This window comes from Lepisosteus platostomus, chromosome 1, assembly GCF_059453375.1.
Source record: "Lepisosteus platostomus isolate fLepPlt1 chromosome 1, fLepPlt1.hap1, whole genome shotgun sequence".
NCBI classification, from domain to species: domain Eukaryota; kingdom Metazoa; phylum Chordata; class Actinopteri; order Semionotiformes; family Lepisosteidae; genus Lepisosteus; species Lepisosteus platostomus.
In genome coordinates, this window is record NC_142611.1 from 8756175 (window position 1) to 8772163 (window position 15989).

General features: G+C 34.1%; 1 protein-coding gene across 28 annotated transcripts in view; it reads left to right on the top strand.

Moving 5' to 3' along the window:
* adgrl3.1 (adhesion G protein-coupled receptor L3.1) overlaps nucleotides 1–15989 on the top strand; it is a 338051-nt gene that overhangs the window by 23884 nt on the left and 298178 nt on the right. The gene's annotated exons all lie outside the window — the stretch shown is intronic.

Genomic DNA, 15989 nt, shown 5'->3' on the forward strand with positions numbered 1-15989 from the left:
ACTGTGGTGTTCACAGTGGAATCATATCATTGAGTGGTGATTATGGCTATTTGGTCGAAGTCTTCTGGAGATATCTAAACCCTGCAAGAGTGACACTTATTATTAACTATTATATGCGATTTGTGTATACACAGTTCAATATGGTTAATCACTCTTCACTCATAGTTTCTGTTTCTGCATTCAGTTTCTTAGATTTAAATTGATATTTGTGCTAATACAATTGCAAAAATAAGTCGGACACAGCTACTTTTTAAAACAGATCAGAAATTAAATGTAAATGAAAAAGGGACTCTATGTAAGAATTTGAACGAAGATTATAGAACCACACGCAAAAGTGTGGCAATCTACTCTCCTGAGTGTGAAATTCTAGTGAAACCTGTCAGAGGTCCAAAAGTGCAAATTGTGTTTCATACCTTCCTGGTGACTGCCATTATTGATAAAAATGGATCTAAAAAGAAGATGCAGTGCAACAGTGTTAAAGGCACTAAAAAGTTAATTTATAGCCCATTTGTTAATGAATGCCAGGTTTGGGTTTGAATTCTTAATGAAAGCATGCACCTGCAGTTGAATACAAATGAAAGTAAAGGACAGCTTGTATTTGTGTTTCTGAAACCATTGAGACCTCAAGTCAGATGTGCCCACATGCTGGCCTTCAAAGGGATGAAAGAGCTCCTTTGTTGAAATAATGAATACACCAAATTAAACTAAAATGTATTAATATGCAGGATATGATCGAAAAAAAGCTACTGCATTTGTACTGTGAATAATATTAGAGCAAGAATAGGGTGCATCTTAAGTCTGGTTGTACAAACACCACATCTAGGTCACATTGTAGATACATTTTCATTTCACAGTATTAATAATTGGCTGGGATACTCAAGCAATCATAACATTAAGGAAAGAAGACTATATAGATTGAAATCTTTAATGTTTGTTAATGTGGAGGATCCAATTTACATGTGATCAAACCACTGTTAGATGTGATAGGAAATGTGGATATGTTCTACCATATCTTATAATTATGTCCATTGTTTTTGAAACACCAGGCAGACAGATGAAAGATTCAGATGGGTTTCAGTGCCTTGAGTGGTGAATTCCAGCATAAGCGAGACTCCTGCTTAATCTTCCCATGCTGGCGATCAAATTTCTGACTTGGTGCTGAGGAATATGTCTCTTCTAGAGCAATCTAAGGTTCAACAAGAGGGTTTGGCAAAACAAAAGATAATGCTCAGTTTAACATGTCACAGACAAAATCCAAATCAACCTAAATGCACTGTACAAGCAAAGGAGTCTAAAGAAGGCCGAACAGCATTATGGATTGTGATGCACACTCCTTCCATTGTGAATATGTACTACCCCTACCTGGGAGATGCCTCTGTGCCCCAAGGTGTAATATTCTTATAATTTTATTAAAATAATAAAATCTTAGTACATCAGAATTGTGCAAGGTTTAAATGCAGTCTTTTGTTATATTTGTTATATCAATATTATGGTTGAAATACTATGTTTTTAAAGCAATACTAGTGATATTCTATAACAAAATAGTCCTTTTACAAATCAAATATACAACCAGTGCTTCAGATGAATTGCTGTGGCATAACTTGCCTTTCTAAAAACATTTTTACATTTTTATAATCTATTATTTTGAAGTGGTTATGTGAACTGCGATGTGTTATATTAAGTAGCTTGAGTAGTACCCTCCTTTCAAGTGCATTGCAAGTTGCATTTTCTGACCTTTCCTCCACGGTCATAGCCAGTTGTCTTTGAAGGAACCATAATTTCTGCTCAATACATCATCCTCTAGGAGGAGCATATGCATCTCTGTGTATGAAATACAAGGCTGTTCATTTTTATGAAAGGTGGATCCCAGAATGTGTTTTCACTACCCAGTGTTTCAAGGTGTGTTAAGGAGTCTTTGGTGTGTGTTTACATATGTCTTTATGTACTGTACAGTATGAACTGTGTGATTGATTTAATCAATTTCCCAAAACCTGTTCACCATAGTTCTTATTTCTGATTATATTTCGTATTTTTCCTATTCTTTGGATAGCATCTTAACTTTTTTTTTCCTGACCGAATAAAGAAAAATAAGTGCTGTACCCTTGCCCTTGCTTTTAAAAGAAAATCTTATCTGTAGTATTGTTAGTGCATTTCAGTATCAACCTGTTTACTTGTGTTTCAAGAATAATTGATTCTCCTAATCAATAGAGCAGAATGGGAAGCCAGGGAAGGAGACTTTCTTTCAGGTTCACAGAAATCATTTACATTGGTGTCCATGGATACAATGCATAGTGGGACATGTATTATCACCCAGTTTACCCCCTTGACACGACTTGCTCACAAAATATCTTGGTTTATTCTGAAACACTGTTCCTTTCTCTGTTAGCACTATAGTAGATATGTATTAAGCAAGCCATATCACATTTACATCGGTAAGAAAAATCTGTTCCCTTTAGTATAGTATAAAAGCCTCATCCAAATAAAGTAAAAATTTGTGAACGCAAGAGCATCTTTAGAAGTAGCAATATAAGAAGTTAGTGCCATTTTTATTTAGCTGGCAATATTTGTTTAGTTGTTTAGAGCAATGAACAGCAAATTTAGACTACATGATCTGACTAGAATAAAATGGAGTAAGAAAAAAATAATTAGGCTAAACTAATACAGTTCAACAGTAATTAAAGATCTAGCTGTTCGTTTATTGAACATAACAAACAAAGGGGACGTTATGTCTGCTGTCATTACTCACAGATTCCACAGTGCTTAGAAATTCTGGATCATTCAGTTTCCCAGCTCTAGCATATAATCTGTCATTATGTCAGAAGCTACCCAGGGAGCCACGCTTCAGCTCATTCAGCCAAATAATAACCAACAGATAGCAGCCTCAACATGAGGAGACCCGCAGGGTAAGGTAAAGATAGCTTGGAAATTGGAAAATAGCCCCTTTATCCTCAACGTGTACAAAGATATCAACTTTGTTCAAGGTTCGAAGCAGTCTATCATGCACCTTTCTTCCGTGGTCTGAGAAACACACAAGTTGTGGACATGTCATTTCTCCAGGCAAGAGGTTATGCTTTGTCAGCAGTATTTAAATTAATTTCCTCTCCCTGAGAAAAAAAGAGAGCTTTTGAAAGTTTTAATGCATGTTCAGATAAAAGTGGAATGTGCAGAACTGTCAAATCAGAAAACTGCAGAAAAGGTGAATTCACAGCAATGTCAAACTTTTTGTAGGTTTAATGCTTTTAAAGAATGTGTTGAGTATTTGTGGTGGTTTTAGCGCCGTCACCAGTATAGAATTGTAGAGTAATTGTACAGAAACCTTACTTAATCTCATGTTTAGTTTCTCTAATGTTACATAACTAATATGTTACAGTTTTGTTTTGACTTTCTAATTATGGTTGCTTAGCTGTTTATAGGGAGATCTGGTGCTGTTGAAAATTCTTTTTTTGATTTCTGTTTATTTTTTAGCAGATGCCATTATCCAGGGCATAGAAAAAGAAATTATTTAAGTATAAGTAATGCCTTCTACTTTATAAAGTATTATATTCATGCAAACCTTAACGTCAGTGTCATTCATAAGCCAAATTTGTGCAATCACAAATAGAATTGTACTTTACGCCCTGCATTAGCCCCTCAGATGTGGTAGTGATTATTGTGCCTTTTGCTAACAAATTGTCCTCTTCATGGTGTGTTGCTCTCTGTCACAGTTCCTGGTCCTCCTGGTTAAAAGGTAACACATAAATGTCATTCATCACCCAAAAACACATTACACTTTCAACTTAATCTTGATCTTTTACAACTTTAAATAAACAGTTATGTCATACTCTGCTTCATTCATTCTTTCCTCGTGACCTGATTATATCTGTAATAGCCATGTGACTGCAGTAACCCCTTGCTGGCACCATCATCTGTCATCACCTTCTCTTTCTCAGCTCATCAGACCCAAATGATGACCTTCTCATTCATTGGTCTTACCAGTTCAAAAGATGTATCTCGTTTGTTAGATTGTTTCATTCAACTTGATATTACTGTGAGTCGTAATAGTTTCCACTAACACACCTAACCTGGTTGCCGTCATAAAATAAAAGGAAAATGTGTAGTTACAATATGTAATCCAAAAGCAGTGTATTTCAATACATTTGTCATTTATGCATATGCATGATAACTGTACAGATAAATTGTTTCTTATTATTACATGAAATATGATTGGAAATGTGTAATATGCAGCCATTAATACACTGTAGGTAATGTAACTAAAATAATAGTGCATTTAATATGCTTAATATAATACATTCTTTTATTAACACTATGGTATGATATACTTTTTTTGGTGTAACTTTCCAAGATGATATTGAAAACATATTCCAAAAAGATAGTTTAACAGTAACATAATAAAGTTTAAAATTAAGAATTAAATGAAGACTTTGGATGTTTTACATTAATAAAGATGTGATATAATGAAGTAACTACACTAAATACATGCGTTAATATATATGTAGAAGTGTCTTATTTCTTACATCTTAAAGTGGTAACTTAAAAGTCTTTTTATGTTAAACAGTATTGCTTGTTCAAAGCGCTTTGGTACTGTGTTTGTGTTGTACTTATAAGCTTTCCTTACTAGAAACTAATTACAAGTATAATTGCTTGAAAACATGTCTTAAAATGATCCATTTATCATTTGTCCCCCTTTTGCAGAGAGACAATAAAATTTACATGTTTGTAGTACATGCTTATTCATAACCAAATATTAGTGAAGGAAAGAAAACAAATGTCAACAAGATTCCTATTCACTTAAAATAAAATTTTGCAATTTCAGTACTAAAGTTTTCACTGACATTCATTGGCAATGGGTTTTCAGACTTTAACTGCTGCTTGGCAGCTTTCCTGGAACTGATTCTTTTCAGGAAATGGCAAACAAGCATTTTTGAGTGTTTTCGTTTAAATGTATAGGCAAGTGGTTAAATAAGGCCAGTAAGAATGCGAGATAAAATGGGTTTTGAAAGACTAATAGGAGAGCAGGAAGCAATGCCTTTTGATTTTGACGGGAAAATGGAAAAACATTGTATATAAGGAAAATGGAGCACTTTTGCAATTCCTTATCAATAAGATGCTTTTTTTATTTAAGTGCAGCTCAGTTGCAGTTCTAGCTTATCTCTGTGTTGTCTGTGTCTGTATTTGAAGAGTATCAGCAAGTGTTAAATGTTGCACTGTGGAGGCAAGGCATTATGTTTTCAGTGTTTTGAAATGATTTTAATACCATATGTATACCAGATGTATATCTAACTGCCTTTCTTTATGTTTATATGTGTGTTTGCCTGCTTGTATGGAATTATTCTACTGAGTCAATGCCCATGGAGGTGAAGCGTTAAGACAAAAGTGGAAGGGTGACAGTCGATCAAACAGTTGGATAGATTAGAGGTATTACTAAAGTATTACTGTGGAATTTGGAGCAGATGAACAGATTAACAGGTGACTTAATGTGTTGTTCACAGAGATAGCTAGAAAGGTGGAGTGAGACATACAGTATAAGCAGATTTCTTTTGTTGTGCTCCAGAATGAATGGGTATATATCAACTTATCACTCATAATCATAGGTGCTCTTTTTCTAAATGTGTTTATAACAGTCAATTAAAAATCATTAACTAAAGATACAACGTTTTCTAATAAAAAATAATTCTCCAAAAGAAAAATCCAAAGCTTAACTTAATGAAATTCTAAAATATAAATATGTTAATTGATTTAACATCACAATATCAGCATGGAAAAGTACAATGCAGTTTACCTGCTGGCCAAAAAATGTCAGCCGAATAAATTAGCAAAATGGCATACACTTCCAAAAAGTTATACAAATGTGTATTTTACCCATTACCCATGGAACATTTTGGATGAATTACCTTGTACACAGGTACAACAGTAATGCCTCACCTGTTTTTTAGCCCACAACCTTCCAGTTACTAGAAAAGGCACATGAGCTATAAGTTTCAGTTCATTACTTTTATAGAATTTTCAACACAACACACTAAATCAGACATCAAATACAGTGCAACCTTCATTCTTAACCTCCATAGCTCTAGTTTGCTTTTCTCTTCAGGGACAATTTTAATGCTTTCTATCGAAAACAAGTTTCAGGTCTTTGCACAAGATCAATTGATTTTCTCTTCATTTATTGAGATTACGCAGTCTGAATTTGTTTTGCAAATATGTAATTTAATCCAATGTACATGGATGTTATTCTTTCTTTTTAAGTATAAAATTTGTCAGCTTCAATCTAAATTGTAAAGGATATTTGATACTTAGCGTAAAATACAAAAAAGCTATGCTCTGTGCTGTCAAGACAGAGCTGTGGTATTTTACAGCAAGCATGATTCCACGCATGTCATTAAAATTAAGAAATGACAGAGAAAATGTGACCTTCAGCTCATAGCTGGGGGTGGGCGAATACTGAGATGTAGTCGCTGACTTAGTAGAATTTGGTACATTTATTTTGTGTGCAGATTGATTATCTCAGTTTTCCTTTACATCCATGCTTTGGAAAGTGTTTGCACTAAGTAAAATATATTTCTGAGACTGTGTATCATAATTCCTTGTTTTTGTATAGCACTTTTCATCACAAAGTATTGCAATATAGGGAGACATTAAACAGGAGAGTACCCACTGCACCCATAAATTAAATTAAGGGTGACATATATATATATATTAGAAAAATTGTGTAAGCCCAAAGGGGAATTTAGACAGAACACCCTTACTCCTATGGAGGTTTTATGTCTTATCTGAAAGATAGCACTTTCTGCAGCAAAGAGTCCTTGGTCACCCTGCTGTGACATTAGTTTGGAAATTCTGGTGCAGGGAAGAGTGCCAAATGCTGGCAGAGGAGTCACACTGGTCAGAAGGATCAGTCTAGGTTAGGTTCAAGTACCTGACGCGATAGCTTAAAAGGTGGTAATGCTGCAGTTTATATTGTGGCAACAAAGCCAAATATTTGACAAATTTCAAAACTTTACTTAGTGTAAAAAATGAAAGAATAAATATCCCTTACAATTTGCAGACACAAACAGAATTAGTCATTCATTCAATAAAAGAGAAAGGTAATCAGAATCTTCTGTTCAATCTTCTATGTTTTCAGAAACTGGGACAGCCATTTTCTACTTCCTTTAATATTGTTGTTTGGCCCATTGACCTGCATACCACATACAGATTTCATTGTACTCTTACAGTGTGCCTGCAGTCTTTTGTGTTGGTAATTAATCCTTAGTCAATATTAGTCAATAACCTGACCAGCCATATAATCAGTTGTAGTACGGGTTATGAGACGTATTGTGGAAGGCTAGGGTTTTGCCTTTTGTTTGGCTGATGGGATTGAAAAGCTTGTCAATCTGACTGAAATTTGGATTGGAAAGTCTGTACCAGGAGTTTTAATTGTGCTGGCAGTAAAGGATGAAATTGAGCAGAGATGAAGTGCTTTTGTGCATTGATTTTTTTCTGGCTAGGCAGAGAGGGTGAGATGACAATTCTAACCCACACTCTCTCAAACAATGAATGTGAATGTAGTGGATATACAGTAGCCTGGTGTATCTCTAAACAACAACACAAAAAACCTTTAAAGAATTTTAGAAGAGTCACTTAAAAGTTTAACTTAAATAATGTGTTCTGACTGGGTAGACAAAGAAATATAATTAGTGACAATTTAACAAACCACTGATTGCACTTTGTGTGGCTGTTTTAAGAAGAGAGGTAAGTCTAATTTCCCAGAATCACAATGAAAGATCCTGACCTTATGCTTCACTATTGCGTCAAAGCTTCTAATTGCCTCAGTGAAATGCCCAACTGTATAAAGGAGTGCAAGTGTTTGTCACGTCAGTGGTCTTTGCATTGTTTCTGCTTCAATATACACAGTATAAAAATAGCTAGTGTTGTTGATAGTAATCTCACTGTACAGCATTATGCTGACAGTGTTTTCAGATTTGTGTCTTACTGATTGTTATAGTAACACCAGTGTCCATGTAATCTCTTAATCTTTCAACAGATTACCAATGGTCTTCACTTGTCAAGGACCAGTCGCAACGGGTTTTAATCTGGTATCACCAGCGAAACAGTGAAATTAATCTAGAATGCATTACTTTTTGTACCTCAGAAGCCATCTGTTTGATATAATGCAACATGTGGTTTAATTATGCTAAGGAGATATTACCAAAATGGTAAATAATGCATTGAAATACAAGTGTGATTTGCTTTAATATTTCATGTACTTTTTCCAGCTCCTTTAGCAGAAATGCTGAGTTTTCCTTAGAAAAGACATTGTAAGTTAATTGTAAGTTAGTTTCAACGTCCATGTCACTGGGGGGGTAGAGTGTGACAGTCTATTTGATTTTTCGTGCTTCAGATATATTACAGTCTACCATTAGGGTGCGATAATGTTTTGTTTCCTAAATATTTTTCAGACAGATGTTTTTAGTGAAGATGTTTGAAATAGGGGAGAAACAGCTCTTCAGTGGTTGGCATTGCTATCCTGTAGCGCTGGGTTCAGCTCCTGGGGTGCCCTATGCATTGAGACTATACCCCATGTTCAAGTGGCTTTCATCCAGGTGCTCCAGTTTCCTGCCACAGACCAAAGACTTACAGTACTAGGAGGTAAATTGGCTTCTGGGAAAATTGCCCCTTGTTTGTGTTTGTGTCTGTGTGTGCCCTGCGTGTATTGGCGTCCCATCCAGGGTGTATCCTGCCTTGTGTCTGTTGCTTGCCAGGATATGCTCTTCCTCCCCTGCAACCCTGTATTGGATAAAGCAGTTAGAAAATGGATGAATTTTTGAAGTAGATTTCATACAAAATGAGGAATTTGTTGTTTAACAATTTTGTAAATTAGTAAAATGTCCAGAATCCTAAAAAAGTTAATTCTGTGAATTTCTTTAGCATCAGTAGTGAAGCATGAACCAGAGAACCAAAATGGAAACTATATAAAAAATGCTTTTAAAATTGAAAGGAAAAGGAAGTTCTTTTCCAAAGCCCAAAAAAACATATCCAAAGCACATACAAACATAAGAAAGGTTACAAAGGAGTGGAGGTCAGTTGGCCCATTTAACCCATTTTATAGTAAGTTAGTAATTGTTCCAAAAATCTCGTCTAGCCATTTCTAAAAATAATTGTTTTTAACAGCATGGGTAAGGAACCAACTTTTCTTGGTTTTATGTGCACTTCCACATACTGTACAGTAGGTCCCACTTCTGTTATCTGTTTTTTCTGGTTTGTGTTCAACAGATTATTCTTATGAAGTCCACTACATTGCCTTTTTCAGTGCCTTTGAGGATTTTGAATATATGTAGGGGTACCTTTGACATGAGTATAAAAGAGAACAGAATCTTTTTGTATTCAAGACTAAAAAGGTTTGGTTCCTTCCATCCGTCAGTGTAGGACACTCCCTTCAGCCTCGGAATATATGTGGTTCCCTAGACTGATTCCAGAATAGCCGATATCTCAATATCTTTTCACTATCATAAAGGGTTGCATGGATCTAAATACAGGCACTGAGTCAGGTTAGGAAAAGCTAATACCCTGGCTTCTTTCAAGAAAAGTTTGGATGAGATCTTTGGAACAATTAGCTACAAAAAAATCAGACAAGATCGATGGCCTTAATGGCTGTCGTTTGTTTTCTCATATTCTTAATTCCATTCATAACTAACATTTCATTCTCTGTTTTAAATATTTTAAAGACTGAAATGCTCTGTTTTCTTCATGGATTCATTTACTTCATGAAATACAAAAATGTGCTTTAAATGCACCTTCTTCTTAATTTTTCTCCAACTATATTAATTTTCAACCACAGTTTCAGTACTGTAGCTTTTATTTAATGGCAGGTTTGTTCTAGAGAGCTCTTGTAACCTTCTTTTAGATTTATGCTTTGGCCAAAAGATGGCTCTCTGATTTTATGCATGGTTAGTCTTTACTTAGTCCACACATATATCTTATTTTTTATTAAAAATCTGTCAGAGCTGGAAAAAAACTTTTGAAATTTACAATTTGGAAGCTGACCCAATAAAAGAGAGCTTAACAAGGTCAATTTTCTTAAAATAAGGAACAAGTTAAAGGTTTATTCCATGCTGAAAAGAGAAGAAAGGAAAGGCATCATTTCAGCTGCGGAGCCTTCTTCGGGTGTGAGGCTGAAATGTTGTGTTTCTTTTCTTCTCTTTTCAGCTTGGAATAAACTCTTATTGTTTTCTTTGCAGCCTTCACATGCTGACGCAGCTAACTACTTGAACTACTTTCTTAAAATGATAAAATTCTCATATACTCATATAATCTTTAATATCAATGAGCAAAAATACAGTTGCACCCTTTCTCTTAATTTGTTTGCATTAAAGAGTATAATTTTAACTAATTATTTTGTGGCTTATTATAAGCAGTACTGTATTGTTTTAAATTGTCACAAAATTAATTTTGCTACAAGGTAAAAACTTAGTCAGGAGTCACAGGAGTAATAATTTAAAGCAGAAAATTTGAATACATTTCATTTTTAATTTCCTCAAACATTTCCAAGCTGATATTTGAAAAATTGCAAGAAAAAAGTAGGTAGTGATTGTATATTTTCTTTCAGATTAATTAAGATGGTTGAATAATTACATACTGTAATAACTTCAAATTAGATTCAGTTTGGTTACCATATTACACAAGTTGCCATTTAAGTGATAACTTATTTACATAAGCTTTTAAAACAGAGTTTGTCTCCAGAGCACCAGAATCTTAGTTTATTAAATCACAGGTATGAAAATGTCGATGTCACTGCAATATCTAAAATCCAGTAGTGATCATACTGTAAATATGCTTGTAAGCTTTTGGACATTTAAATTTAGAAATTCAGTGAGAAATTAGCTGTGGCTTTTAAACTCCATTTAAAAGCTATTTTTATGTTTTATGTATTTAAATATTGATTTATTTTCAGTAGGACCTTTGAAGTAATATATTAGTACTCTTGTATGGACTTCTGCTGTACAGTGATCAGATTTAACACGGTTACCAACCCCACTGATTTATATTGATTACAGCTACCCAGTCGGTCATGCACACTAATTTCCTCTAGTTTGCATGAACTAATTTCCTTAATTATTTTTTTCTTCCTGCCACTCAGTGTGGTAGTATGAAAGGAAATAACTGATATATTTGGGAGTTATTCATACATTGTAACACTTTGATTACATAAGAAATTATTTTCTGAATCTTGTTTCATTCTGTCATTTTATTAAAAAAAACATCTGATTTACAGGTAATTATTTTTCAATATAAAAGTAATCTTCATTATATTACATTTTTATAATGCAGAAATTTCAGATTTATCAGCCATCCCTGTAGAGTACCAAAGAGATATTGTATGGCCCCAGCAGACCTTTGTTGCAGTGGTGATTTACATTTGAATTTCAATGTGGCTTGACAGAAACCCTTAATCACGCAATATGAGAACCCACTGCATGCAAGATTCCTGTTGCCCATTTTACTGTTTGTGCATGAAGGAATGTAGTACTGTGTAGTATGTGGCTTTGAAAGCCTTAGCCAGCATGCAACATCTCTTTATTAGCATTACTTAAAAATGTAAATGATCTTGCACACTCTCAATAAATGTGAAAAGTGTCACAGACCACTACCATGATAGTTATAAAAAATGTCATTGCTGCATAGTGTTCTGTAAGATTATATTGATATTTTAACTCAGATGCTGGGTCTACAGCTGTAATGTGACACAGTAAATGCATACATTTCACCATGAGTCTCCACAATCAAAAACATCACAAAGATGGCGAGGATCACTTATACTTCTGAAATGTGCATTAGGAAGTATTTCTCCTATTATAAGACACAAAGGGTAAATTGTAATGGTTTTATAAATCAAGGCTTGCTGCTCAGCATCTATTGCATGATCCATTTTCACCTTGAATCTCATGGCGCATAGCTGACTTAAGATGATGATACCTGCATGTCTCTTTTCTGATAGATATATGTATTAAAGCTGGTTACTGATTTTAAGACTTGACCGATACATCCATATAAGTTTGAGTGAACAATTGGCTAGCAGGTCTTTGTAGAATTTACATTTTTCTTACTTTAGCAGTTTGCTTGTTTTTCATTATTTTGTATGAGAACTGTCTTATCACATTTAGGAACCTTTAGAAACCATATGTCCGTCTCAAAATCTCATAGTACTGCTGAGTTGTTACCCTTACAATTTTCACCTTCATTGAGTTTAATGAGGTTTGGAAGACTTCTTATCTTTGTTTGGAAATATTGTTATGATGGCATTGTTATTTTTTTATTTGGAAGATTATTTTTGTTCTGGAAGGTGATAAAGCCCTGTTCTTTCTACAAATTGCACCAGTGTTTAAATGCCTACACTGTCAAAAGCGCTATTTTATTGCTAGGGCTTGCAATATGATACCATCAAATCTGACACATATAAAAACAATGGATCTCCCTGGCTGAATTCCTTAGTGGCATCCTCATTTACTGTTCTGTCAATAGACCCTTTGCTGACTGGATCCCTCTTTTGTTAGGGTGCTGCTCATCCATCTGTGCAGTCTTCTCCCAAATACTCAAGGTTCTTGTATTTGCTAACTGGGTCAATTACTCTGCTGGCATTTTGAAACTTTCTGTGAAGACTGAACAACGGTTTGATGTATTAAGACTTGAACTTTCTACTGTGGTTACCTGATATACTATTTTTTTGCAACTATTTAGATATTTATATTTTTTAAGAGTTTTCATTTCACTATTGGATTCATTATTAATCAACAAGATCTGTTTCATCAAGCAAACAAAAAACAAACATTTAAATGCACCTTAATAACCTCAATCTTTTCCTCTTAGAAGTTGGTGTCTTGTGACAGAGCTAATCTTTAATTAACATACACGTGACATTGATATTGCTGTATTTCAAATAGTTTTTTGTATTTTTTTCCATTTTATCTAGTATTTAAAATGCTTTCATACCAGGCATTAAAGGTGATAAGTAATTCTAAACTGTGTTTACAATTTGATGTTCAACCTCAGTATTGAAAAGCCATACAGTATGTGCAAGTACCATTACCACTGTGTATTTGCAGGTTTAACACTAATATATAAGTATATATATATACTGTCTGGCTTAGTGGAAACTGAGGTGCTCTGAAACTACACAGAGAAAACTCTTAGTAAAAAATTGAAATACTGAGCTAATTTTAGTTTTCACACTTAAGGGTACATTATATGCAGTCTCTGCCTGTAGAATGTGAACTTTTGACCACAGTATTCTTAAGCAGGTGCATTAGGTACTCCATTGATGACATACTGTACCTTAGCTTGGGTTATCATCTGGAACCAGGATATGGAAGTGCTTGAGACCATTCTCTGTTCTTTAACTCACTCTAAACCGCAAATTAATTGATTTTAGGCAACACTATAAAGTAAGTGTAAATTGCCCAAGCTGCCTCACTAAATCAATTGGATTGCTTTATTTGACTTAATTTCCATAAATCAGACTCATTGGAAGTGTCGTTTTATGGCATTTGTTTGGGTTTAGGGAGACATTAGTGACTGCCTGTAGAAACAACAAAATGCATAGAACCAGAGGTTGTCTATTGTATTGTTTTGTTTATATGCATAAACATAGATATAATTTCAAGGCATCTTTTTTAAGTGAAAGCACTCATTTCTCTGTAAAATAATTATATTTAAATTTAAATTAAGTGCATTTTGTGAAGTAGAGGTGCTTAAAAATACATTCTTACATCCCTGAAGGTGTGAGACATTGAGGAGAGTTTATAGGGGCTTATTCAGTGTTAACAATCTAAAAGAATATGCATTGGTTTAAAAGGAGTCAGTTTTTTTTAAATGTTGCTTTAGGAAAAAAAATGGGAAGAATAAATTAACCACGCTTTTTTTTAAAAAATGCTTTTTTACCTTATCTTTGGCAACACATTGTAATTTAGAATGCAGGATTTACTCAAGCTTTTATATTATAGACTCATGATGAGGAATGGAATCTTCACAGTTCTACAAGTATATACATAGAGTTTACAATAATACAAATGCTCTACTGTTTCAGAAACATTCTCTTTCTCTATTGTGAGAAGTAACTCCAGCAGTGCAATGCAACTCCTGTGTGTTCAGCACAGTAACAGTGAAGATGGTGTTGCAGCTTACAGTAAGTGCTTTCAGCACAATTTCCACTTCGTTGATAAACTGCCTTTGTCAAGCACTTGGGTGAACTCATGCCATTATGTGCTGTTTTGCAGATTTGCCCCAAAGGCCACAGCCTTGCATCATCCATTGAATAAATCTGTGGTCTTAGTTTTTTAAAGAGACATAAAAAAGAACAGAAAAGTCAGTTTAACTCTCAGCATATTGTAGTCCATTTCCTCTGTGTTCATATTTGTCCCCCTCCGGAATAAGAACAAAAGCACGTACAGTATAAAAGGTTGAGCGCGACATCAGAGGAGGCCATTCAGACTATTTTGCTTGAATGTTGGTAATCTGCTGTTTTTCTTGCTGAGCTTCTCCCTGCATGTGCAACTAACTCACGTTATCTTTTAAACCTAAGCCTTTGTTTAACTGGTCAGGGGATCATTATCAGATAAGGCTTTATTAATAATCAGTACACATGATACAAGTTAAACTTGTGAAAAAGGAGGAGAGGATATTCTGTTTTGTTGGACACAAAATAAAATGAAATTGTTAAATTGCAAATAAAATTATTGGGAGAAGAACCAGCCCTACCCCTCAAACTCTTAAAAAAAGAACTTGCATTTGAAAGTAGTTGTTCAGAATGAATTAATAAGACCTGCTTCACCTCTGTTAAGCCTTACATTGATATTAATTCCTTACTTTTCATTTCTGTCTTTTCAGTTTGAAACCTTTACAATTTCAATGATGTCTTCGGATTAATTTTAACAATCAATATGCAAATATCACACAGAATATTTATTGTGGCGTTTTAATGCTGTTTGAATCAGTCTTTTTGTCTCACAACCTACATCAGGGAACTGCTTTATGCACATAAATCACACATTAAAGGCTGATGTGACCTGAATAGCTCTTCATACATATATAATCATCCTATCATGAAAGCAAGGGGAGACAACATTTTAAAAATGTATGAAGAGGCTATTAATTGCAAGAATAACCTTAATAATTGTTGACACAGAAATGACCCAAAGTTTTTTTCTGAGAAGTGGCTATGTAGAGATAGTCAAATGCCCTGTTAAAGGGTGTGTTCTCTTAATCAACTTGAAGATGTTTGGATATATTTTTCAGTGTATTACCTTTTTGGTTATGTGGAATATTGATGATACATAATATATTCCAAAATTAATTGAAGGTATGGTATTACCTTAAATTCCAAGGTGGATGAAATTTTACATAATATCCTTAGGAAGCACTTCTATTAGTATTATTAGTGGATAAAGCATGTTGCTTGAACTCTACGGTTTTTATTATTATTTTATTATTATTCAAGGACATTTGGTATACATAAACTATGACAGGCTCTCTATCAAAATTCATTTGCTCAAATTGCCATGATCCAATCCAATTTTCAGATGTGGTTAATATGCATACATTTGCATATGTTTTGACATGGGTCTACATGTGAAAGTTGTAAGCCAGCGAATCATCACAGAGGAATAGAAACCTGTGGTAATTATTTTCTGAAATGGAAAGAAAAATGATCGGTAACAACATTTGGCAGCCATAAACAACATTTGACCCTCTTCTTCTGGTCAGATGCAAAATTAGTTTATGAGACAATAAAGCATGCAGATAGAGTCATGATGGAATTCATGTAGGATCCTATATGTCCAAAAATGACTTTCTCTATGACCTTTGACTTCTCTCAATGCTCAAATACAAAACTACTTACACAGTGTATATAATGTCATGCTTATATATAATATATATAAATAATATTGATTCCTCTAGTTTTATTTGTTGGTATTATATGGATACTTAATAATGTTTGCCATGTATGACCTTAAAGTACC